The 25,042-nt window shown below is 40.4% G+C and overlaps 1 protein-coding gene across 21 annotated transcripts in view; it reads left to right on the plus strand.

Annotated features, from left to right (window-relative positions):
* Positions 1 to 25,042, plus strand: part of LOC122930354 (unconventional myosin-XVIIIa-like) — a 331,901-nt gene that overhangs the window by 200,823 nt on the left and 106,036 nt on the right. The gene's annotated exons all lie outside the window — the stretch shown is intronic.

Consider the following 25,042-nt stretch of genomic DNA (forward strand, 5'->3'; position numbering starts at 1 on the left):
GAGTTGTTAGTGTGTAGGAGGACCTTATATATTGAGCTATGTATTCTTGTTGCTCTATATACATGTAATATAAGTATATTTAATAACTTGCATCGCAGACTATATCACGTGACCCTGCTTTCTGGGCTCGTATAGTAACACATAAATGGTATACACCATATTGGCGATCAAGAACCAATACAGATTCATGAACTTTGAGATCTTGTGTATGCTGCGCTAGTGGTTCTGTTACATGTTGGAGGGCAAGATAATATTAACAAACATATAGAACAAATAGAAGATTCCTATTATTATGACTGAATTTGACATTTTTGGTGCATTTAAAACATAAATACCATATACAGTATACTGAAGTTGGCTCAGTTAGTTTTTCCTTATTTTTCTTTGCAAAACTCCTAAAGAGGTTTTCCGAGATTTTGATACTGACCTATCCTCAGGATAGGTCATCAGTATCTGATTGGTATGAGGCTGAGAGTGATACCAAGCGCAGCCGCTATACTATGTACGGCGCTATGCCAGGTGAGCTGCGAGAAGGCCTAGGTGCTCACAGGAGCGGGAGTGCCTTCTCATACAGATGATTGGTGCGGGTCCTGGGTATTGCACCGATCAGATACTGATGACCTATCCTGAGGATAGGTAATCAGTATCAAAATCTCGGAAAACCCCTTTTAATCTATCAGAATGTATAGAGACATAAGGCACAATTCCAGAAGGCACTAACTCCCTAAAGCTGGGTTTACACGTTCCACCCATATTGCAGCCGCAACTATTTTTTGCTATTGTTGTATGTAACAACAGTATGTATGTTGTTGTTAATATAATATTGCAGCCCATGGGAGATTCAGAAGGCCAGAGCCTGCCATAGCATCCTAATGGCTCCCTTGATTTTGACTCAGGGGACCTGTTCAGTCCCCGGAAGCGTAATGCTCTCTGGAAAAGAACGTTTAGATGCCTTGGTCACAATTGACCATGGCACCTGAGGAGGTAAATGCCCATGATTGGTGTCTTCACCAATCAGTGACTGTGCCCTGGAGTTTCTGCTGTGTAAAACAGCAGGCACCCGATGGCTATGGTGCCTGCTCAGCTCCTGAGTGGGTGCCATCTTTAATGTCTTGACCTTGAGTCGTTCATGTACAGTGCAAGTCGTTAAGGTGTTAAAAGGGTTTTCCATCTGGAGAAAAAAGGTCCCTCAACACTCCTAGTGATTGGCTGGGTGATCGAGGAGAACTAGCATACAGAGATCATTGGTGGACCCAGAGAGTATCAGAAAGGGAGTGGTGGTGGTCAGTAAGGTCAGGATTACTTTACTTTTCATTTAACCTTTTTCCGCCACTCTATCTCTTTCAATTTTTTTTCCAACTGATGATTATTATCAGATAGTCTGGTTATTTTCAGTGATTCAGTATTATTACACCATAAGACATGATAAAGTTCTGGACAAGTAGATCACTCTGCATCTTCCTCCACTCCAGACCAGTCATATTTTTGTGTTACTGTTGTGTGGCTCACTGTATGACTTTACTGTCAGTCCCTCTGTGTTCCCATTGCCTTGCCTTGAGGAATTTCACACTCTGTTTCTAGATTGTTTTTAGTGTTTTAACTCCTGGATCACATCAAATACATGGATTGCATGTGACAGGTTTAAGTTTTTGGACACCATTATCTTACACCAGTAGGGACTACACATTTCAGAACTAAAGCTCCTCTTGCACAATTCATTTTGGATTTTAAGGGCATGACTACAAACAATGTTAGTTGTTTTTGGACACAATGACTAAAGGGCATACATATCCTCTGCAGTACTCACCGGGGATCCTGTCTATCTAGTACAGGTTGTCAAGCGAAATTAGATTTTAGAGTTTACCAGTGACTGTTTCAAGACCGGGAAAAGTCTCTCTAGGGATGGAGGCACAGTGCATTTTTAATGCATGGCTGACTTAGCTTGAGATTAAGGATGCATGATTGGAAAGAGCGTCTGTAATTCTCGTTTGTAGCATAAATAGTACATGCTGTAGAAATCACCCACCGAGCCGTTGTCTTCGCGGTGCTGGTTTCATAATTTAAAACTGTCCGGATAGTGTTTAAAATATTAAGCAGCACATAATATGATGTCTTCTAATAAATGTGCGTGTTTCTTTTATGGGTTGCGTTGGATTTTCTGCAAACACCGTGCAAATCTGTTTTCTTGAGATATAAAGTATTCTTTTCTTCAGGTCACATTGTCAACTAGTGCTAGGAAAAAGTCAATGCATGTACATCGCTAGACATGTCATTTAGACAGGGATTTATATTGTATTAATAGTACTAGATGTGCCAAAGCCAGTGATATACATAGAAGTGGAGGTAAAGATCACACCTATGTATTATGTTCCATTCATTTGTGACCTTTGAGCCATTTCTTTCTGGTCTGCTAGCAATGTAGTTCCTCTGCAGAGGGTATGCCTGCACATGTACGTTGCACCCAATGGCAAATGCAATGGGCCCTGCTAGGAATGACTCGCCAGAGTACCGGAGGATCTACTAGTGGGCACAGTCTCTGATACCATACTATGACCTGGTCCCCAAAAGTCAAGGAGAAAAGCAACCTTTGGAGCCACTAACTTGCCACTAATAGGTTTTGATTTGAAGAAATAGACCTTAGACTTTATTGATGACATTGAGGTTGGGCGCAGAGAATTATTTTATTCGGTGTGCTCAAGGAACCCCAGTCCGATCCTGGCAATCCTCCAAAGCAATTAATTGGGCTTCATTTATTATATGCACAGCTTTGGATGAGATTTGATCTGAATATTAATATGGCTTAGATCACATCTGCATTGGAGACAGCTGTTTTGTCCAGAAAAAAGCTAGGCTCCCTAAACGGAAATCCAGCCGGCGCCATGGGTCTGTCAAGCATTTTGTGTCTGCCACACAACGGACCTTGTGCTTCCATTATTTTCGTTGTTCTGCTACCATAATAGAGGAAAACAACAACACAAATGCAAATGAACCCTAATCAAGTCTGAAGCAGTGCAAGATCCCTAATGGGTTCCCAGCTTTGTGTGCTACGTCTTATTAACAGCTTATATAAACATGTATATCATACATTGACGGGTGAGCAATGTTTGCTAAATCGTATGACTATACACCCCAAAGTCTAAAAACGTCCAAAAGAAACGCTCTTTATAGAGTGTTGTGTAGTTAAGAGGAATATGATGATCCCAGAGGATCTAGCACTGGGAATATTTTATCTGTAGTCATCCATTTATTTAAGTGGACACTGATGGGTCATTTTTCTGATAAACGGGTATTTCTACCCAAAATACACAGCTTTTACATACAATTTCTGTCTTCAGTTTAATATACATCAACGTCAGAAATATTGTGATTTTTTTTTGGTAAATAGGTTCAAGGGGCTAAGTGATCTTGCATAATGTATTTCAGGCCTAGTGGTCAGTGTGAAAACTGCATGAATTTAGGATTCTTTTTAATAAAGAAAAAGTAAAAAAAAAAAAATTGTAAAAAAAAAAAAAAGTTTTGGGTTTAACATAGAAATGTGATTTCAATATTAGGCCATTTTCTTATGATGCATTTATGTTAAAGGTAATATGTCACCAAAATTTGCCAGTTAAAACTAGATTGCAACACATATCCTTTTTTTCTAATATGTTCCTTAATGTGATTATTTGGACGTCTATCATGCCTGATCTGTTCTTAACATTGAAAAAGTTTTATGAAAACTGCTTTACAGGACGTCACTGACTTCTATGGGAGAGTTTTCTAGGCATGCTTTGCATCTGTGCAGAGGTCAGGAGGGAGTAGGCAAGCTGTGATATCCTTTATTGTGAATGGTGAATTCTGTCTTATCTATACACAGAGGTGAGATCATTACAGGCAGGATTAGAATGACAGATAAGCAGATAACTGCAGTAAAGTGATCTGTACAGACAAAGAAGTAGCGCCTATTATTATGCTTTTATGGTTTTTATTTAAATCTAGATATTCACTCACTCACATGAAAAATTGAAAATAACATCATAAAAAATTATTTAAAAAATATTAAACATAAAAACATGATTTAAACAATAGGTTATTTAGGACATTCCCTTTAAATGACAAAATGCATTTAGCATTTAAACTGCACCTATGCTGGTAGGTTAAATCCGGCACTAATCAATGGCTATAAGCGATATGGATACATAAATCGTTATGGATATATGCCATCTCTATAGAAACACTAGCCCGTTTTCACAAACCCGAAAAATCGCACTTAGGAACTGAATTTCATCAGCAACTTTTACATTCAGACCATATTTATATAAAACCAGCGTAAGTAAAGTTTAAAAACGAAGTATGAAGCATTATGTAACACCGTAGACCATCTGTTTTCCACGTTGATAAATTATGCTAATGCTAATTTGTTTTCCCCCTTTTTGAAATAACAGGTGCTTGGAAACATGGCAATAACAACCGCCTTGTACATTGTAGAACACGTTTTTCTTAATGATTAGGAATTGAAAGGGTTGATGTTAAAAACTTTGATCCGCCCTGAAACTTGTGCTTAACCGTCCTCCAGAAATGATTTTTCTATTGGGAATGAGATGAGTTGTGCCCCGAGCCGCTGTATTAGGCAGCAGAACAATAACATAGAAATGCTAAACGTACCAGGACTCCACATCTTGTATAATTGCGAGGCCCATGAAATTGCCACCTGAGCATCTGCACAGCTCACTGCCATTTATTGTGCTGTTTAGAAGCCTCGGCTATTCTTCGCTGTTTAGCATTAAATGTCACCCCGAGACTCCGCGATCTGACAGCGTGTTTGCAAGAGCCGACTCCTCATGTAATATGCACCACCTGTGCGTGTCTGATCGCCGTTGGGAATTCAGTCTGGGGGTTTAGCTTGTTTGCTTAACAAAGCCAATGGTAATAGAAAAATACAAGTGAAGCACGGGGGCAGCTACGGTGTTTCTGTCCACATGCTGGCATGACTACTAATTCTACAGGAGAGCCAGTGATGCCTGCCGAGGGCTGCTAGGAGCTGATGGGTGGTGATCAGCAACCAGGCATGTTCTGTTTTCTAGGACCAATTCAAAGAATATAGATTATTTGGTTTACTTTGCTGGACACCTTGCTGTAAGTCATACTGAACACTCTCAGCACAATCCCTGGATAGTTTTTCCAGTGGTGAATGACATAGTTAAAGGAAAAAAGAGTTATTGATCGTGATATTGTTCGCTAACCATAGGCAATGCTAGTGTTACATAGAAATCACAGTGGGCAATACCTAAAACATAACTTTTAATTATCCATATATTATTAAAAACCTTTATTAGAGCTGCAATATAAAATATAAGTACAACACCGTCTGACCCACAAAGTTATATCAAAATATATAAAAAAGATAGGGCATCAGTGGAAATAGAACCAGTATTAAGGGGAAAAATAGGACTCATAGGAAGAGGGGGCATACTGTCCCTAAAGCTTTTCCTTCAGTAACCTCAGCCCAGAGATGCGTCTTAAAGTTAGAGGCACTTTGTCCCCCTACCTAATACTACTGTGCTTTTATCAAAACCCTATTATGGATAGATAACAATCGGTCCCAAGTCCCGACGCATTTCCCCTTCGTATATGCAGAAGGTTCATCAGGGGACTAAAACAAAATCAAATAGATATAATGGATGTGAAGATCCCAATAATACATAAGCCCCCATGTGAGCTACAATGTCAGGCTCATTAAACATACACACAAAATTCGCCCCCTCTGTGAGGCCTCCTGTTAGATATAGATGTGTACAATACCCAATGGGCTGAAGGAAGGAAGAAGATGACCCCCTACTAATCAGACCCAACAAACAAACTAGTCTTACAATATATGGACAGATAAAACCGGGAGAAAAGCCATGATACCAGGCTAGATACACTCACGTATACTGCTCAGCAGGGGCTATAGCAACTCCAATGGTGGCGGTCAGCTGACATTGCCCACTGTGATTTGAATGACACAGTTAAATACATTTATGTAACAGATGCTCAGTTAGATGAAGTATCTTTGGATTTGGAAAAAAACATGACCATCATGATTTTTCTTTTTTTTAATCTAGTAACATAGTTTTTAGACACTGGGGTTAGGATGTTGATATTGTCCCTGGAATTGGTGTGGACGTGTGAAAACTCCATTTTATCCTGAAGCTAATACATCACCACAATATAAGTCTTGGACTTCAGTCAAATTGGTGAATGTTTTGATTATGCTTTTTCTTGGATGTACCTGTTTTTCTTCAAAGCTTGATGATGACTATTACAGTTCCCAAAGAGTTGTTAAGTAGGATCACCATTATCCAACAGGTCCCGAATTAAGAAGCTTGGGGGACATACTTGAGGGTACCTCTAATAGCTATGTAGGTCAACAAGGGTTGTCCTGTTACATGACCTTTTAATGATGAGATGGTCATGGATGGACCCTCCATGATAAGCTCCTTCCCCTTGGGGTTATCAGGATATTTATGAATGGCACACTTTGAAAGTGGGTCACATGGACATGATGGATCCCCAGAGTTTGTGATGTCTCTGTTCTGAGTGTTTGGGTGAGATCCAAATCTGGGAAACCTCTCTCCATTTAATTCATATACACTAATAGATCTTATGGATAGATGATTTTATAGCTTTAAGAAATGATTGGATATTGCTAGAAAAGGTAATATTCTTTCATTGTTTACCCAACGTTAAGGGAACTTGACTTGTTCCAGATTATCAGATGGATTTCCTGTGTGAGATACTGGCTGGCCCTACATGGCCAAGCAAGCATATGTTCTCAGTAGATAGAGTGGGAAGAAGCCGCTGGAAGACTTCCAACATACTCTTTCCTTATCTCCTCTGCCATCAAGAGAGACACATTAGTAGAGTTGGTCATCCGATACCGCCAAAATTGGCCGGCGTAACTAATATGTGCGGCCAGCTTTACAGAAGTATGTATATATAGACGCGCAAATTATTTTACATTTTACATATTGTTTTACCTAGGCCACAGTGGTCTTTTTGTATGGCATTATCCCCTTTTTGGCAGTATTCATTTCAATGCTTGTAATACAAGGAGCATAAATACTGGAATTATAATGCTATACCAATATATTGGGTACTATAAATTACAGTGTGCTATAAATTCTGAGACTATATAAACCTTGGTAGTCACTGACCACTAATGTGTTGTTCCAGACATGAGAGGAGCTGTAAGCTCTTCTGTCGGTTTTTATAAATTCTTGTGTGCTCCCCATGAAGTAATGAAGGACCCAGTGCTTGTTGAATCCCTGCCAATGCTGTCATTCTAGTGCTCCTCACTGAGCTTTGTTAAAATGGCGGCAACGATTACATGCCAGTCTACAAGCGACTCCTGCAGCCAGTCACTGGACCAAGCCATCTCAGGCCATACTCTGATAGGCCAGTAATTGGCAGGAAGCTTTGGAGTGGTTTGGGGGTTTTACCAGGTTGAGTATCAATTATTTTATTACTATGCACACTTGCTTCCTTTAGGATAGATTTTGACTGACCTCAAACAACCCCCTTAAAGGAGTTTTCCAGAATTTTAATATTGATGACCTAACCTCAGGATAAATCGTCAATATCAGATCGGTGGGGGTCCGACACCTGGCACCCCTGCTGATCAGCTGTATGGAGAGAAGCCGCGTGCAGTCTGTCTCTCTGCTCGCAGCTGCTATGTCTATGGCAAGCAGGAAGAGAGACAGACATTTAAAACGTAGCCTTTAATGTTGTTACAATAAAAAATAACCCAAAATCCTAAATCGCGATATTGAAAAAATAGGAGTTCATAATAGTATACCGGGCAGTAATATAGGCATTGGTGTTGGTCAATTTTATAATAGGGGGGGCATTTGTTCCTAAATCTCACACTATACTGTCCACCCTGCCTATAAAGATGGAATAGTCGCCCCGCTAGGGGCGATCTCTTCTCAGGAACCTCCTGCACGCCCTATAATTGCCCCGATCAGGGATAGATGGCACACTCGATAAGTGGCCTCAAGCGAAGTTATGACTCAAACTACCACAGGTACACAAAATAATAAACAAATAATACACCAAAAGTGATAACCCAAAGTGAGTGAATATCATACGATCGGTACTCCAGATGCGACACCATGAACACAGATACCCAGTCAGTTGTAGATACAATGGTAGGCATTCAATAGGGTTTCATATCAGTCCCTTCTTATCTCTGTCCCAACGTGTTTCGCCCGACTACAAAACAAAGCAACAGTGAAAACTGTAGTCCGTGTATACCCCAAAAGGTTATTAATAGCAGCAGTCCAGATGACAGGAGCCGCTCCCCTGTATGTAATAATAGAAGAAAATAGGTTCTGGTCCGCGCTTCTCCCAGCAAAAACGTAGCCACCTGTGCACACAGGAAAATGTATTTCTCACAGGCAGACGCCCTTTTCCTCGCTCCACGCTGCCCAGCAGAATCTCATACACTCCAGCACCTTCAAAGAAACGGCAACATAGTGCAGCATCCACTTTTGCAGCATCTATTTTCAAATAAAAATCTATTTATTGTACTCGCAAACAAGCACTTGAAATCAGCATTAAAATGTCTAGTCAGTCCTTTGTCCACCCGACCCGGGCTTCGCCCGGGGCTCTACATAGCATATCACCGACACCTATTTATGTCCTCCATTAAACACTTCCGTGTCAAAACCTCCTGTGTCGGGGGTCAAACTTTTTTTTTAATATTATCTAAAATTCATAAATAGAAAAACTATACTTATTCCAGTTTTCAAGCGATTACCGTTCCCTACTTCTTTAGCTATATTTTAACCTATTAGGGTGATGATTATAAACTACCTATCTAAAATCCTACATAGCTACTCTGATATCCCAATCAACGTTCAACCCATTTGGTTGGAGGGTGCCAATGTCATAAATCCACTGCGCTTCTTTTTTATTTATCTGTTTGACAGGGTCCCCACCCCTCCAATGTTTCACAACCCATTCTACAGCCCTGAATTTCAGACCAAAAGTTATTTTTTTATGAAAGCTTTTAAAATGTGCCGAGACACTATGTGTCCCCAAACCTCTCTTGATGTTACCAATATAGTAATTCTCTCTACATATTGTAAACCGCAGGGGCACTCTAGGACATAGATCACACCTGCGGTTTCACAAGATATATTGCCCTTAATTTTAAACTCCTTTTTTATTCACCACAGACACAAGTTTATTTTCATTCAGGATTCCTTTGTTTTCCTTATCCCTATTCTTGCAGCCAATACAAAAGCCACACCACGTAAGGGCTCTTTCACACCTGCGTTCTTTTCTTCCGGCATAGAGTTCCGTCGTCGGGGCTCTATGCCGGAAGAATCCTGATCAGTTTTATCCTAATGCATTCTGAATGGAGTGAAATCCGTTCAGGATGCATCAGGATGTCTTCAGTTCCGGAACGGAACGTTTTTTGGCCGGAGAAAATACAGCAGCATGCTGCGCTTTTTGCTCCGGCCAAAAATCCTGAACACTTGCCGCAAGGCCGGATCCGGAATGAATGCCCATTGAAAGGCATTGATCCGGATCCGGTCTTAAGCTAAACGTCGTTTCGGCGCATTGCCGGATGCAACGTTTAGCTTTTTCTGAATGGTTACCATGGCTGCCGGGACGCTAAAGTCCTGGCAGCCATGGTAAAGTGTAGCGGGGGAGCAACATACTTACCGTCCGTGCGGCTCCCGGGGCGCTCCAGAGTGACGTCAGGGCGTGATCGCATTGCACGTCATCCATGCGCATGGGGCGCTCTGACATCATTCTGGAGCGCCCCGGGAGCCGCACGGACTGTAAGTATACCGCTCCCCCGCTCCCCACTACTACTATGGCAACCAGGACTTTAATAGCGTCCTGGCTGCCATAGTAACATTGAACGCATTTTGAAGACGGATCCGTCTTCAAATGCTTTCAGTACACTTGCGTTTTTCCGGATCCGGCGTGTAATTCCGGCAAGTGGAGTACACGCCGGATCCGGACAACGCAAGTGTGAAAGAGCCCTTAACCGGTCAGTCTCTTTGGTGGTCTTAGTTTGTTTTACCATGCAGCTGTGGACAATTTTATTTCTTAAAACGGGTGCCCTTTTAAAAATAAATGGGTTTTTTTTGGGGACTAAGTCACCAATGCAGGGTCATTTTTCAAGATGTTCCAATTTTTTTGCTATTATTTTTTTCATCTCTGGACAAGCTGAGGAATATGTTGTTAAAAATGCATATTTGTATCGATTGTTTTCCTGATTGTTGCTTTTCATAGTTGCTACTTTGTTTTCTCTAGTATCAGTACTTTCCCTGACTTCCTCTCTCTGCCTTTCTAATAAATCTACTGCATATCCCTTTTCCTTAAACCTTTCCAGGATAACTTCACTTTGTGCATCATAGTCCTCCAATTTTGTACAATTCCGTTTTATACGTTGGAATTGGCCTTTTGGGGATATATTTAATCCATGGGTTGTAGTGACAGCTACTGCTATCAATGTAGTTATTCCTATCAGTGGCTTTGAAATAGGTAATAGTTTGTATCTCACCTTGATGAAGGGAGATTTCCAGATCTAAAAACTGCACTTTTTCTTTACTGATATTTTCTGTGAAAACAATGTTCCACATAATGTCATTAATGTATATATACTAGGAATTGCCTTAAAGCTGACTCCTCCCCCTGTCATATGCAAAGGCAGTCATCTATGAATCTCTTCCATATGCATAGCCTACCTTTTATTCTAGATGAAAATAGCAAGCTATCAATGTATTTATATTCCCAATAGGCCATAAAGAGGTTCGCAAAACTTGAATTTGTGAATTTCGCACCCATTGCGACTCCAGAAGTCTGCACATAGAAATCCTCCTCAAACCAAAAGTAATTGTGCTTTAAACGATAATTGATGCAGTCTAAAATAAAGTTTTTTTGAGCCTCATCCATCTGATTGTCCTGGTCTGTAAAAAACTTTACACTGGAAATCCCAATCTCTATAGGTATTATTGTATATAGGAATGTGACATCCACAGTCATGAGTATAGTATCGAACTAACGTTTCGCCCGACTCATTATAGGGCTCATCAGGAGACAAACAAAAGCACATACAATAGTGTCACCATAAAGGTCAAACTTTGAGACACGATTAGTGATTTATAAATAACACTGTGGGTATCTCCCCCAAATATGTATATAACAGATATCAAAATCGATGTGCTGCCTTCCACAAACCATCAGATAATATACAGATATCAACTTAGATCTACTGCCTACCTCACACCCTCACATTATGTTTACAGATACCTCACATCAATCATTCAAACACGCTGTGTGGGTAAATAGCCTCTTAAGAAATGTGCAAAAGCGGCATCAAACTAACGGCACCGGCTATGACAGAATATTTCATGCTACTTGCGTGCTGCCCAGAGGTAAGGGCACTCATGCACAGCCTTCTCTTCATACAGCTGATTGCCGGGGGTGCCGGGAGCCAGACCCCCGCCGATCTGATATTGATAATCCTGAGGATAGGTCATCAATATTAAAAGAAACCTATATAAAGCCCAAGACAAATATCCAGGACCCACACCTGAACGTATCAGAGAAAACCAACAAAAGATGAATGGGTCACTCAATAGGCAAAACACATGTAAATACAAAATAATTGCATATTTTTTATTGAAAAATTCACAAAAATATGATTGGCAAAAGCACAAGACATTAAAAACATTTAAAACCAAAAGGACCGATGGTGGGTGGTCGGTGTACAATAATAAAGTGCAAGTGCAATATTAATGGTCAGCATCTGGTAGTAAAAATTGGTATAACCAAACAATTTAAGCTCAATAACAAATGGTATCAAAGTTCATATCTAAATACATCAAAACCACATTACCATAATGGTGATGTCACATAATGTACACCACATAAAGCATGAAGGCAGCACAATATCATCATCACATTACAGATACTGACCCCTAACTGAGACACTGCACACTAACACCACCAGTCCACTCCCCTATTGAGTGACCCATTCATCTTTTGTTGGTTTTCTCATCAATATTAAAAGCCTGAAAGGGGTTAAAGGGGTTATTCGAGACAAAAAAATTTACCGCATATGCCCAGGCTCCTCACACTGAATACACTTACCTGGCTCCCCGCACCGCTCCTGGTCCCTAAACTGCTGCTGTTGCTTCTCGGGGGGGGGGGGGAAGCAGCCAATGGTGGGTGATGCTAGGGAGGCTTGTCACCGCCTGCCAATGGCTGCTCCCGACACCGGATGTTTTCATCCGCGTGCGGTGACCAGGAGCGGCGCGTGGAGCCAGGTAAGCATATTCAGTGTGAGGGGCCCGGACATATGCGGTACATTTTTTTTAGTCTCGGATAACCCCTTTAAGGCTAATATACAGACGTGGACAAAATTGTTGGTACCCTTTGGTCAATGAAAGAAAAAGTCACAATGGTCACAGAAATAACTTTAATCTGACAAAAGTAATAATAAATTAAAATTCTATAAATGTTAACCAATGAAAGTCAGACATTGTTTTTCAACCATGCTTCAACAGAATTATGTAAAAAAATAAACTCATGAAACAGGCATGGACAAAAATGATGGTACCCCTAACTTAATATTTTGTTGCGCAACCTTTTGAGGCAATCACTGCAATCAAACGCTTCCTGTAACTGTCAATGAGACATCTGCACCTCTCAGCAGGTATTTTGGCCCACTCCTCATGAGCAAACTGCTCCAGTTGTGTCCGGTTTGAAGGGTGCCTTTTCCAGACTGCATGTTTCAGCTCCTTCCAAAGATGCTCAATAGGATTGAGGTCAGGGCTCATAGAAGGCCACTTTAGAATAGTCCAATTTTTTCCTCTTAGCCATTCTTGGGTGTTTTTAGCGGTGTGTTTTGGGTCATTGTCCTGTTGCAAGACCCATGACCTGCGACTGAGACCAAGCTTTCTGACACTGGCTAGTACATTTCTCTCTAGAATTCCTTGATAGTCTTGAGATTTCATTGTACCCTGCACAGATTCAAGACACCCTGTGCCAGACGCAGCAAAGCAGCCCCAGAACATAACAGAGCCTCCTCCATGTTTCACAGTAGGGACAGTGTTCTTTTCTTGATATGCTTCATTTTTTCGTCTGTGAACATACAGCTGATGTGCCTTGGCAAAAACTTCGATTTTTGTCTCATCTGTCCACAGGACATTCTCCCAGAAGCTTTGTGGCTTGTCAACATGTAGTTTGGCATATTCCAGTCTTGCTTTTTTATGATTCGTTTTCAACAATGGTGTCCTCCTTGGTCGTCTCCCATGTAGTCCACTTTGGCTCAAACAACGACGGATGGTGCGATCTGACACTGATGTTCCTTGAGCATGAAGTTCACCTTGAATCTCTTTAGAAGTCTTTCTAGGCTCTTTTGTTACCATTCGGATTATCCGTCTCTTAGATTTGTCATCAATTTTCCTCCTGCGGCCACGTCCAGGGAGGTTGGCTACAGTCCCATGGATCTTAAACTTATGAATAATATGTGCAACTGTACTCACAGGAACATCTAGTTGCTTGGAGATGGTCTTATAGCCTTTACCTTTAACATGCTTGTCTATAATTTTCTTTCTGATCTCTTGAGACAGCTCTTTCCTTTGCTTCCTCTGGTCCATGTCGAGTGTGGTACACACCATATCACCAAACAACACAGTGATTACCTGGAGCCATATATATAGGCCCAATGGCTGATTACAAGGTTGTAGACACCTGTGATGCTAATTAGTGGACACACCTTGAATTAACATGTCCCTTTGGTCACATTATGTTCTGTGTTTTCTAGGGGTACCATCATTTTTGTCCATGCCTGTTTCATGAGTTTATTTTTTTACATAATTCTGTTGAAGCATGGTTGAAAAACAATGTCTGACTTTCATTGGTTAACATTTATAGAATTTTAATTTATTATTACTTTTGTCAGATTAAAGTTATTTCTGTGACCATTGTGACTTTTTCTTTCATTGACCAAAGGGTACCAACAATTTTGTCCACGTCTGTATATATAAAAAAAAATCCTTTACCAAAAGTTAAGATATAATAACTGAAACGGCAGCAAAGTTGCTTTTAACTGTTTAATGACTATGGTGTTTTTTTCCCCCTACAGATGAGTTGTTAAATCCATCTGGTTCTTTTTAACTTGTGCAGTAGATGTAAATATGATAATAACTCTTTTAACATTCGGGGATTTGTTATAAAAATGTTCTTCTTTTTATCAAAACGTAAACTGATTTTAGCATAATGTGCCTGCTATTTTATGGGCTCCGTGGATTACTGTGAAGAGACTTTCAGGTGCTTACTTTGCTATTAAGCAGCCTGAAAGCTTTGACAATTTAGTAGCCATCTAACGAATGTTGTACATTTCAGCTTGCTAATAGCCTTCTAGCATATTATCTGATTTGTTCAATGTAGAATTGTGCCTTAGTAATTTAATTATTGATAAGAGGCCCAGCAAAAAGGCACAGAATTAAATGGATATGGGAACCCTTCCTAGAACAGTTTGCTGTCTTGTGTACATCAGTGACAATCAGAAGTCAGATTAACAGGGTTTTCTAGCTGAAAAAAAATATATTTTTAGAGAGGTTTTCCAAGAGTTTAATATTGATGGCCTATTCTCAGGATAAATTATCAATATCTAAGTCATAAAAGATGCTCCGGTGAGCACGGTTTCCTCTTCCTAGGCCAGTGATGTCACGTTTATTGGTCACGTGGCCTAGGCACAGCTCAGTACCATTTAGGTGAATGGGTCTGGGTTGCAATGCCAAGCAGAGCTACTATAAATTGGATGTTGCTGGGCTTAGTATTCTGTGAAGAGGCCTCAGCGCTTATTGGAGAGCCACAGCCTCTTCAAATAGTTGCTCAGTAGTGTTGCCGGCCGAATGTAGGACCCCACTGATCAAATATTGATATGGATAGGTCTTTAATATTTTTCTCCCAGATAACTTATTTTAAACTGCCATGAGTGCTGTTAAAAAATAAAATGACTTACCTAATACTTCACCAATTCCCCGTTGCCCCGGTAATAACGTTGCCTGGTCCCCCTACCGCTTTCTGCTTCCTGGTCCAGCAATAATGTCCCTGGCTGTACTGCTGACCTGTCGTAGCTGTAGATTGGTATCATTTTGCGGTTCATATGACATTTTGATAATTTTTTTTCAGAGGCCAACTTCCCAAAATTAGCAAAGGGTTCTTGAATACATGATGACTTGATCATTTGTACAATACCGTGCAATATTTCTGTATTGCAATGTAATGTACCTGCAGCATCATCCTGTTTGCCTCTAGGTGGAATTGGAGTACTAACATGGGATGCCAGGAGGCATTCACTGGGCATCCAGCTGCCACGACAGCCACACAGCACCCCATTGTCTCATCCCAAGTGGACCTTCGGGAGAGAGAAGCAGCTCCCTCCTTGCTTAAGCTGTTCTTAATAGCATTTAGAGAATTGCTTTACAACAGCCACATGGTCCATAGGCACAATGGTCTGGAGGGGACCTTATTGACTTGTATGGGAGAGTTTTCTAGGCATGCTCTGTCTCCTGTGCAGAGGTCATTGTACAAGTAAAGAATAGATAAGAATTGACAGTCGCCTACAGTGGATCACGTGTTATCTATACACGTAGGTGGTATCTGACATTGTAATCCTTTCTGTAATAATAGGCAGGTAACAGTAATCTGTACAGGCCAAAAAGCAACATCTATTATTAGGTTTAGTGGCCAATGCAAAAACTGCAGGATTTTTTTTTTTTTTTTTAATATAGATTATGACATGAAAATTTTTTTAATAACAAAAGGTGATTTAAACAGTAGGTCGTTTTCTCACGACACATTCCCTTTGTCTTTTGTAAAATATTGTGACCGTCCAGTGCCATTGATTTGTTCTGATTTTGTCTCTTTGCCTTGCCCCTATCAGTTTAAAACCCACATATGGTACTAGTTCTGCTATTTAAAGTTTTATGTGCTGAAGTCAAGATGCTGTTCATAAAACCTTTAGCCCTCAGCAGGTCGCCCTGTACAAAGGCAGACGTCATAAACAGATTGGAGTCACCGGGGAAGTCTGTATGGTTGTACACTAAACACAGCTGATCTCTTAATACCCAGGAGACAAGCACATTACAATTCATTTTCTGTAGGCCTGGAGAGAACAATTTTTTGCTCTTAATAAAATTATGGTCCCTACTGTCAGGCGATTAGAAATGCTAAACGGCTTATTTGCATGAGTCATCATTAATTTACAAAGTAATTTCAGTGCTCCAGTTCACAAAAGTATTTTTTTTATTTACTAATACAATTTAATGGGGTTTTTTCTCTGTCAATTAACTCCTTGAACTTCGTCCTATGGTGGAAATAATGTGTGGAGATTGTTTAATATTGTAATATCCAGGGCTGTGGAGTCTGAGTCGAGGAGTCGGAGTCGGAGTCAATTTTGGGTACCTGGAGTCGGAGTCGGCAAAAAATGAACCGACTCCGACTCCGACTCCTACTAAATTTAAATTGGAATAAAAAAATAAAAAAGCAAGTTTAAATGTCCGAATTCATAAACAGTTATAATTAATGACTTCTCTACTGTAAGAATAAAGGTCAATGCATGCAGTGCCTCACATAACCGCAAAACAAACGCGTTCAGTGATGTGAAGAAGCATGCTTTTCATATGCTTCACTATATGGTACGCAATGCACAATTAGGAGTGGCAATACATATACTTTGCATTGTGTTGTGTTCTGATGTTACAGGGAACACAATGCCCATGGTTTACCTAGCCTCTCACTGATAAGGGATTAAGTAAATATGTGTTTTGCAGGACTAGAGACACTTGTATAAGTGAAGGGAATGGAGGGTCAATAGTTCAAGACTGAAGCTGTAAACCATGGATGTCAAACTCATGGCCCTCCAGATGTTGCAAAACTACAACTCCTATCATTCCCTGATAGCTGTAGTATGCCCAGGCATGATGGGAGTTGTAGTTTTGCAACAGCTGGAGGGCCACGAGTTTGACATCCCTGCTGTAAACCATTGGAAAAACTGCTGTCATTCAGCTAAGGCTATAAAACGTGTAAACTCAGAATGTTATCTTAAACTTTAAACATGACTATGGGATTCTTCTAGGGAAATCATGTTTTAAAATAAATGTCCCTTCTTGGATCCTCCCACTGCCCTGTCTTCAGCAGAAGATCAGCACACAAAGGAGAAGGCAGCAGCTTCTGCCCAACTACCTCTCTGTGCTAGAAGAGCTTAGAAGAACTTCTTTCTTTCCTTCAAGGAATGTATAAAATACATTTGCATATTAAATACAGAGGAGTCGGAGTCGGGGAGTCGGAGTCGGAAGTACAAAAAACTGAGGAGTCGGAGTCGGAGCATTTATCTACCGACTCCACAGCCCTGGTAATATCAGCGCAATACATATTGTACCGAATAAAAGACTACTAGTAATTGCAGACACAAACAAATAGACCAGAGACTGATATCTGTAGGCTGACCTGGCAGATCCTGTGCTGCCACTCCAGTTCTCTTGGTTGGGATCTGTTTACCCAGCTGCAGTGACGACATCACGTCAACAACACATGACCACCGTAGCCAATCACTGCTGGTCGAAGTGAAGTCACTGCTGCAGCCAGGTAAAACAGATCCTGGCCAGGAGAACTAGGGCAGCAGCGTGGGATCTGCCAGGTAAGTAATTATCACTTCTTTCTTTCAGGCAACTAAGCCAGTTCTTCTTTACACCAGCTTGATAAATGAACCCAAGTTTGCTGCCCTAGCCCTGTATATTAAATACCCGGGCCAAAGCAGAGTGACTTGTTAAAGTCTCCCCTTGGCATCCAGGAACAAATGTACATACCTATCCAGGCTCCCCAGCTACAACCCTGTATTAATTTTTTTTACTTTCCCCCTTCCATTCTCCTTCCATTGTTCAGTACTGGAGAGCTGCCATCATATGAGGTGAACTTTCCACTGCTGATATAAAGCAGTACCAAGAAGGGATATTAGGGCAAGCTTTTAACAGTATACCTTCTACAATAAACTGATGCCAGATTGTCCGGCTGGCTGCTACTACCCCTAAAAATCTGCAGCAGGTCTTCATTTCCTCCAATTTAAATAATTGAGCAATATTTCCAGTGCAAGGATCTACTTCCCAGTGGGAGAGACATTATTTGCTTTGGTGGTACCATGGGAGTTGCATAATGTGCAGCTCACCAGTGTCAGCGTAGTTAGCAAGTAGTCATATAATGCTGAAATATATCTATATTTTGAATTATTAATACAGTAGTAGTCTTTCTTTCCTATCCCAGTACTTTCTGATCTGGGACTGTTCACACCTCTCTGCAATGATACATGTCACATTGATTGGAGTCCCACTGCAAGACCCTATTTAAACAACTGGCTGTCACTACTGTGCGTTTTCCTGACACAGGAGTCCAAGTGATGTATGGAATTTGGCTAATTCCATCAGTCCCATAGGGAGTGGAGCAGTTGTCACCGCTGCATCATTGAAACTGGGGACACGAGACCTTATTCTTCTGATAAGTGTGGGACTAAGCAGTGGATAAATGATAAATTATGATTGCATTGTAAAAATGTAGCTTTGCTTTTGACATTTTTAAATTGCTATGCAGAAAGTTTAGTATATACACCTGTCAAATCTTTGCCTAAATGACACTTCAGTTGCAGTTTTTCCCCTTTACTCCTTTTACTGCTGTTTTTTGCACATAGAAGAATAAGCACATACTCTAAAGCTGTACAGTTTTCATTTTGGTGTTTTTAAAAAAAGTTTTATAATCTTCCTTAAATTTTAAGGCCACAACGCAATGTGGTAAGCACGTAAGTATGAAGATTATCCAATGGTAGAAAATACATTTTCTGTGTCTTACTTTGAGAGGGTTAAGCGCTATAAGCGTTGATCTTAGTTTACCCCTCCTTCTCTCCCCAAAGACCATCACACTTAACTTTATCTTCTGTCGCTCTGTACATAATTTGTGCACTGGCAGCTGGAGATAAAAAGCTAAAATGCTAGAGGAAAACAAAAAAGTTAGTAAAAACTTGCAGTATAATCCTTTTTTTCATAAACAAACTTCTTTAATGTGTGTCATCATAATTTTTGCATTTAATACAGATCATAAGAAAGAAAGTGATGCACAAAAACCATAGAATCGTTATGTCTGATGTGAAGACCCAATAAACTTTATTACTGTGCAGAAAAAAAAGTCAGGGACTTGTATATCTTCCTATTGTACAGTGCTGTTTTATTTACTAGTATCAGAGTATGCTTTATTAGTTCCTTTTGGCAAAATTTATATAGAAACTGGTATGAAAAACAAGTTTTGGGAACTCATGAAGTAAATATAAAATATATAAATATATATAAAAGTCTACACACCCCTAAAATGTCAGGTTTCTGTGATGTAAAAAAAAATGAGACAAATATAAATCATTTCAGAATTGTTCCACCTTTAATGTGACCTATAAACTGTACCACTCAAACTGAAATCTTTTAGGTGGAGGGAAGAAAAAACCCAAAACTAAAATATGGTTGCATAAGTGTGCACACCCTCTTATAACTGGGGATGTAGCTGTGTTCATAATTAATCAATCACCTTCAAAATCATGTTTAAATGATGGCAGGTGTATGCTGACTCCCATTTAAGTGCCTCTGATTAACCCCAAATAAAGTTCAGCTGCTCTAGTTGGTCTTTCCTGAAATTTTCTTAGTCGCATCCCACAGCAAAAACCTTGGTCCACAGAGAGCTTCCAAAGCATCAGAGGGATCTCATTGTTAGAAGGTATCACTCAGGAGAAGGGTACAAAAGAATTTCCAAGGCATTAGATATACCATGGAACACAGCGAAGACAGACATCATCAAGTGGAGAAAATATGGCACAACAGTGACATTACTAAGAACTGGACGTCCCTCCAAAATTGATGAAAAGACAAAAAGAAAACTGGTCTGGGAGGCTACCAAGAGGCCTACAGCAACATTAAAGGAGCTGCAGGAATATCTGGCAAGTACTGTCTGTGTGGTACATGTGACAACAATCTCCCGTATTCTTCATATATCTGGGCTATGGGGTAGAGTGGCAAGACGAAAGCCTTTTCTTATGAAGAAAAACATCCAAGCCAGGCTACATTTTGCAAAAACACATCTGAAGTCTCCCAAAAGCATGTGGGAAAAGGTGTTATGGTCTGATGAAACCAAGGTTGAACTTTTTGGCCATAATTCCAAAAGATATGTTTGGTGCAAAAACAACACTGCACATCACCAAAAGAACACCATACCCACAGTGAAGCATGGTGGGGGCAGCATCATGCCAAGGGGCTGTTTTTCTTCAGTTGGAACTGGGGCCTTAGTTAAGCTAGAGGGAATGAACAGTTCCAGATACCAGTCAATATTTGCACAAAACCTTCAGGCTTCTGCTAGAAAGCGGAACATGAAGAGGAACTTCATCTTTCAGCATAACAACGACCCAACGCATACATCCAACTCAACAAAGGAATGGCTTCACTAGAAGAAGATTAAAGTTTTGGAATGGCCCAGCCAGAGCCCAGACCTGAATCTGATTGAAAATCTGTCGGGTCTGAAGAGGGCTGTGTACAGGAGATGCCCTCACAATCTGACAGATTTGGAGTGTTTTTGCAAAGAAGAGTGGGCAAATCTTGCCAAGTCAAAATGTCCATGCTGATAGACTCATAACCAAAAAGACTGAGTGCTGTAATAAAATCAAAAGGTGCTTCAACAAAGTATTCATTTAAGGGTGTGCACACTTATGCAACCATATTTAATTTTATAGTTTTTCTTCCCTCTACCTAAAAGATTTCAATTAGTTTTTCAATTGAGTTGTACAGTTTATAGGTCACATTTGTTTTACATTACATAAACCTGATATTTTAACAGGGGTATGTATATGTGTATATATATATATATATATATATATATATGTGTGTGTGTGTGTGTGTGTGTGTGTATATATAAATATATATATATATATATAACACCACTAAATGCACTAAGACTGAGTGAACAGGTGAATGTGTGAGCAGGGTCAAATACATGATGCCAATACTTGCTAATAAGCAGTGAAGAAGCTCTTAGCGCATATTATTGATCAAAAATATGTCGGGCCCACCTACCAGACGACAAGGTAGCTTGCACCTCCGATTTGTCTCTGGAGGTGCTGTTCCGTTTTTTTTGTTATATGTATATTATAGAGGACTAGGCATCCTCTTTGGAACTTGGCACTCCCGCCCATCCTCCACCCCTTGGTGTGGCCAATCGCAGCGCACAGCTCATAGCCTGGGACTCCCAGGCTATGAGCTGTGCGCTGCGATTGGCCAGCGCTGCAGCAAGGGCCAACCCTAATACAAAAACTCCGCCCAGTACAACAGAGGGAGCTGCAGACACCGGAGCCTATACCGGGCGAACGGAGCTGTGCCCAGACATACTAGTAAGTGCAGGGGGACCCCTGGGCGCCGCTCTGTCCACTGATATAGTTTGTTTTTAAACTAGTGAAAGGTCCTCTTTAATTGTGCTTGCAAATTCTTTGTCAGCATTCATGAAAAACTTAGACCCTTTGGTGGTGCTTATGTTTGAGGAAAACAGCCCAAAAACAATGATCAACCTGTAACCTCCATGTTTACTTCAAAAACAAACGTTGGATAGAGATATTCCACCCCCATAGACATTAGCTTGTTGATGGACCTTGCGTATGACCGTAGTTAAAAGTTGACTCCACTGAATGCCAGCTGTAAGACTCCAATCCCTGAATACAAACCAGATAAGTTCAGGGCTCTCACAAGCGGTCCAAAACGGATCAGTTTTGTCCTAATGCATTCTGAATGGAAAAGGATCCGCTCAGAATGCATCAGTTTGCCTCCGATCAGTCACCATTCCGCTCTGGAGGCGGACACCAAAACTCTGCCTGCAGCTCTTTGCTGTACGCTTGACGAAACTGAGCCAAACTGATCCGTCCTGGCACACAATGTAAGTCAATGGGGACGGATCAATTTTTCTATGACACAATCTGGCACAATAGAAAACGGGTCAGTCTCCCTATGACTTTCAATGGAGTTCATGACTGATCCGTCTTGGCTATGTTACAGATCGTACAAACGGATCCGTTCATGATGGATGCATGCGGTTGTATTATTGTAACAGATCTGTTTTTGCAGATCCATGACGAATCCGCCCAAAACTTGAGTGTCAAAGTAGCCTTAGTTTTTGGGACTATTAGAAATAGTCCTAATCTTATGATGTGAAGACTGTTTGTTTAGATTAATTTTTTGCCTGATCTCTGATGTGTATCTAGTATGAAAGTCTTCACCGTCTGACTGTTTCCTTCCATGGGTGCTGGAAAGTATTTGTGCAGTGTGATCTTCTTGTAAAGACTTTAATGTACATAATGCTTCTCCTTCTAATCTTCTAGATTTGGTTCATGTTTGATATTGTTGGTAGATGCACTCAAAATGATAGCTGCCACCCCACCTTCCTTGCCATCTACCGAAATGGCTCATACAATATGTATTTCTATATGTTGAGGTCTTTCTTTTTTTCATCTTTAAACATAAGGATTCCTTTGCAATTTTTTTTGCTTTACTTTGGTGAAACACTATGCACTATTTGTGTTCAGACTTAACGAAACAACTTGCTATTTTATGATTGCACTTTGCTCTTTAATAAGCCTTTTCGTTGTTGTCCAGTCTTAGGCTACTTTCACACTAGCGTTTCTATTTTCCGTTATTGAGATCAGTCATAGGGTCTCAATAACGGAAGAAAACGCTTCCGTTTTGTCCCCATTCATTGTCAATGGGGACAAAACGTAACTGAACAGAACGGAATGCTCCAAAATGCATTCCGTTCCGTTTGGCTGTGTCCTCATATAGCAGAGCAAACCGTCATGGGATGCGGAGCAAGACAGATCCGTCATGACCCACAATGCAAGTCAATGGGGACGGATCCGTTTAAGGCCTCTTGCACATTACCGTATGGCTTTTTCAGTATTTTGCGGTCTGCAAACAAACGGATCCGCAAAAAATGCGGAGGACGTCCGTGCGCATTCCGTTTTTTTTGTGGAAAGGAATAGCTGGCCCCTGATAGAACAGTACTATCCTTGTCTGTTATGCGGACAATAATAGGACATGTTCTATTTTTGAACGGAAATACGGAAACGGAAGGCATATGGAGTACCTTCCGTTTTTATTTTTTTTGCGGATCCATTAAAATGAATGGTTCCATATACGGTCTGTATACAGAACGCAAAAAACGGAACGTAAGCAGGAAAAAAAAAGTCTGTGTGCAAGAGGCCTAACTCTGACTCAATAGAAAACGCTTCTGTTACTGATAATACAACCATCTGCATCTGTTATGAACAGATACAGTTGTATTATCTTTAACATAGCCAAGACGAATCCGTCATTAACTCCATTGAAAGTCAATAGGAGACAGATCCGTCTTGGCTATGTTAAAGATATATAACGGATGCAGATGGTTGTATTATCAGTAAAGGAAGCGTTTTTGCTGAACCCTGCTGGATCCAGTAAAAACGCAAGTGCTAAGATTGTCCTACCATAATTTAAGTGTGGGATTGGCTGTATACTGCCCCTGTCATCGTGCTGAATCAAATGGTAAAAATAAATAAATCTCCAGAATAAATTTTTGAGAAAAATTATATTAATTAATAGCTATTGAGAATAATTAAGATTTTTACAAAATAACAGGGTTTAAAGGATATGGAAAGTAAACTAATGTCAGTCACCATGTCGTAATATAAATAAAAAGCGATCCAATTAGATATTACACTATTAATGCAATAGTGTCTCATAGTACACGTTTGTTACTGTACTTTACACCACGCCAAGCATGTTGACATAACTACTTAAGAACTCAGTGGTTTGGGTAGAAAGCAAAGTTTCAGTAATGGGAGATGACTCAGTCTTCATAAAGGAGAATTAGTTTGGGGGGGGGGGGGGGGGGTTTCCAATACAGCGTGGAGTCATCAACTGTGTGGGAAAAATCTTGGGATAATGGTTACTGTTCAAATTCAGCAGTGGGGAACAATACTTTTAATGTACTCTTAAATTATAAATGGTTGCTGTTTTACTATTCGACTGTACCATAGTCTTGGTACAGATGAGTTATGGAAGAATGGGGGAGACATATCAAAACTGTTGCAAAAAAAAAAAAGGTCTTGGTAAAGATGGGTTATGTAACATAGCCTTAGTACAGATGAAGTATGTAGCATAGTCTCGGTGCAGATGGGTTATGTAGCATAATCTTGGTACAGATGGGATATATAGTATAGACTTTGTACATTTGGGTTATGCAGCATAGTCTTGGTGCAGGTACAGATTGGTTATGTAGCATAGTCTTGGTACAGATGGGTTATCTACCATAGTCTTGGTACAGGTCGGTTAAAAACCTTTGAATTCTGAGGCTCCATTATCGTAGGCATGACCTGGTCCTGGCTGCATTGTACAAAATATTAGCTTAGCAGTCTTCACTGACAAGTTATTATTTCCCTGGTTCTGCCCCACACAGGCGCTTGCACAGCATCACATCTACATGAGGATGTATTAATATTTATGTGTGACATGTTCTCCTAGAAGTAAAGGTGTTAATGAGTATTATAAATCAGTGGGTAGCAGGCAATGTGAGTCGTGACCAGAAGTGTTAAGGAGCCCAGCATTGTCTCCTACTGAGAATTGGCTGTAATGTAATGGACATTTTGTCTCATTGCTGTAGCGGTATTTCGCAAAGGTACTGAACAACCTTTTTACAGTAGAGTGGATTCAATGGGATGTACCGTCGTATACGGCAATAGTTGCAGTTCGTACAAGGCCTGCTGTGGATGCATTATTTGATACTCTATAGTATGGACCATGTAAAGAATGCATTTGTGTCACCAACTGTTTTTGCCAGGAGTGTTGACTGTCATTTTACCACAATGAAGTGTAGTTTAAAGGGAATCGGTCACCGGTTTTTGGTGCCCGGTGGGCAGCATGTAGTAGTAACATCTTGAGCTATGTCA

The sequence above is a fragment of the Bufo gargarizans genome, chromosome 3 (assembly GCF_014858855.1).
Source record: "Bufo gargarizans isolate SCDJY-AF-19 chromosome 3, ASM1485885v1, whole genome shotgun sequence".
NCBI classification, from domain to species: domain Eukaryota; kingdom Metazoa; phylum Chordata; class Amphibia; order Anura; family Bufonidae; genus Bufo; species Bufo gargarizans.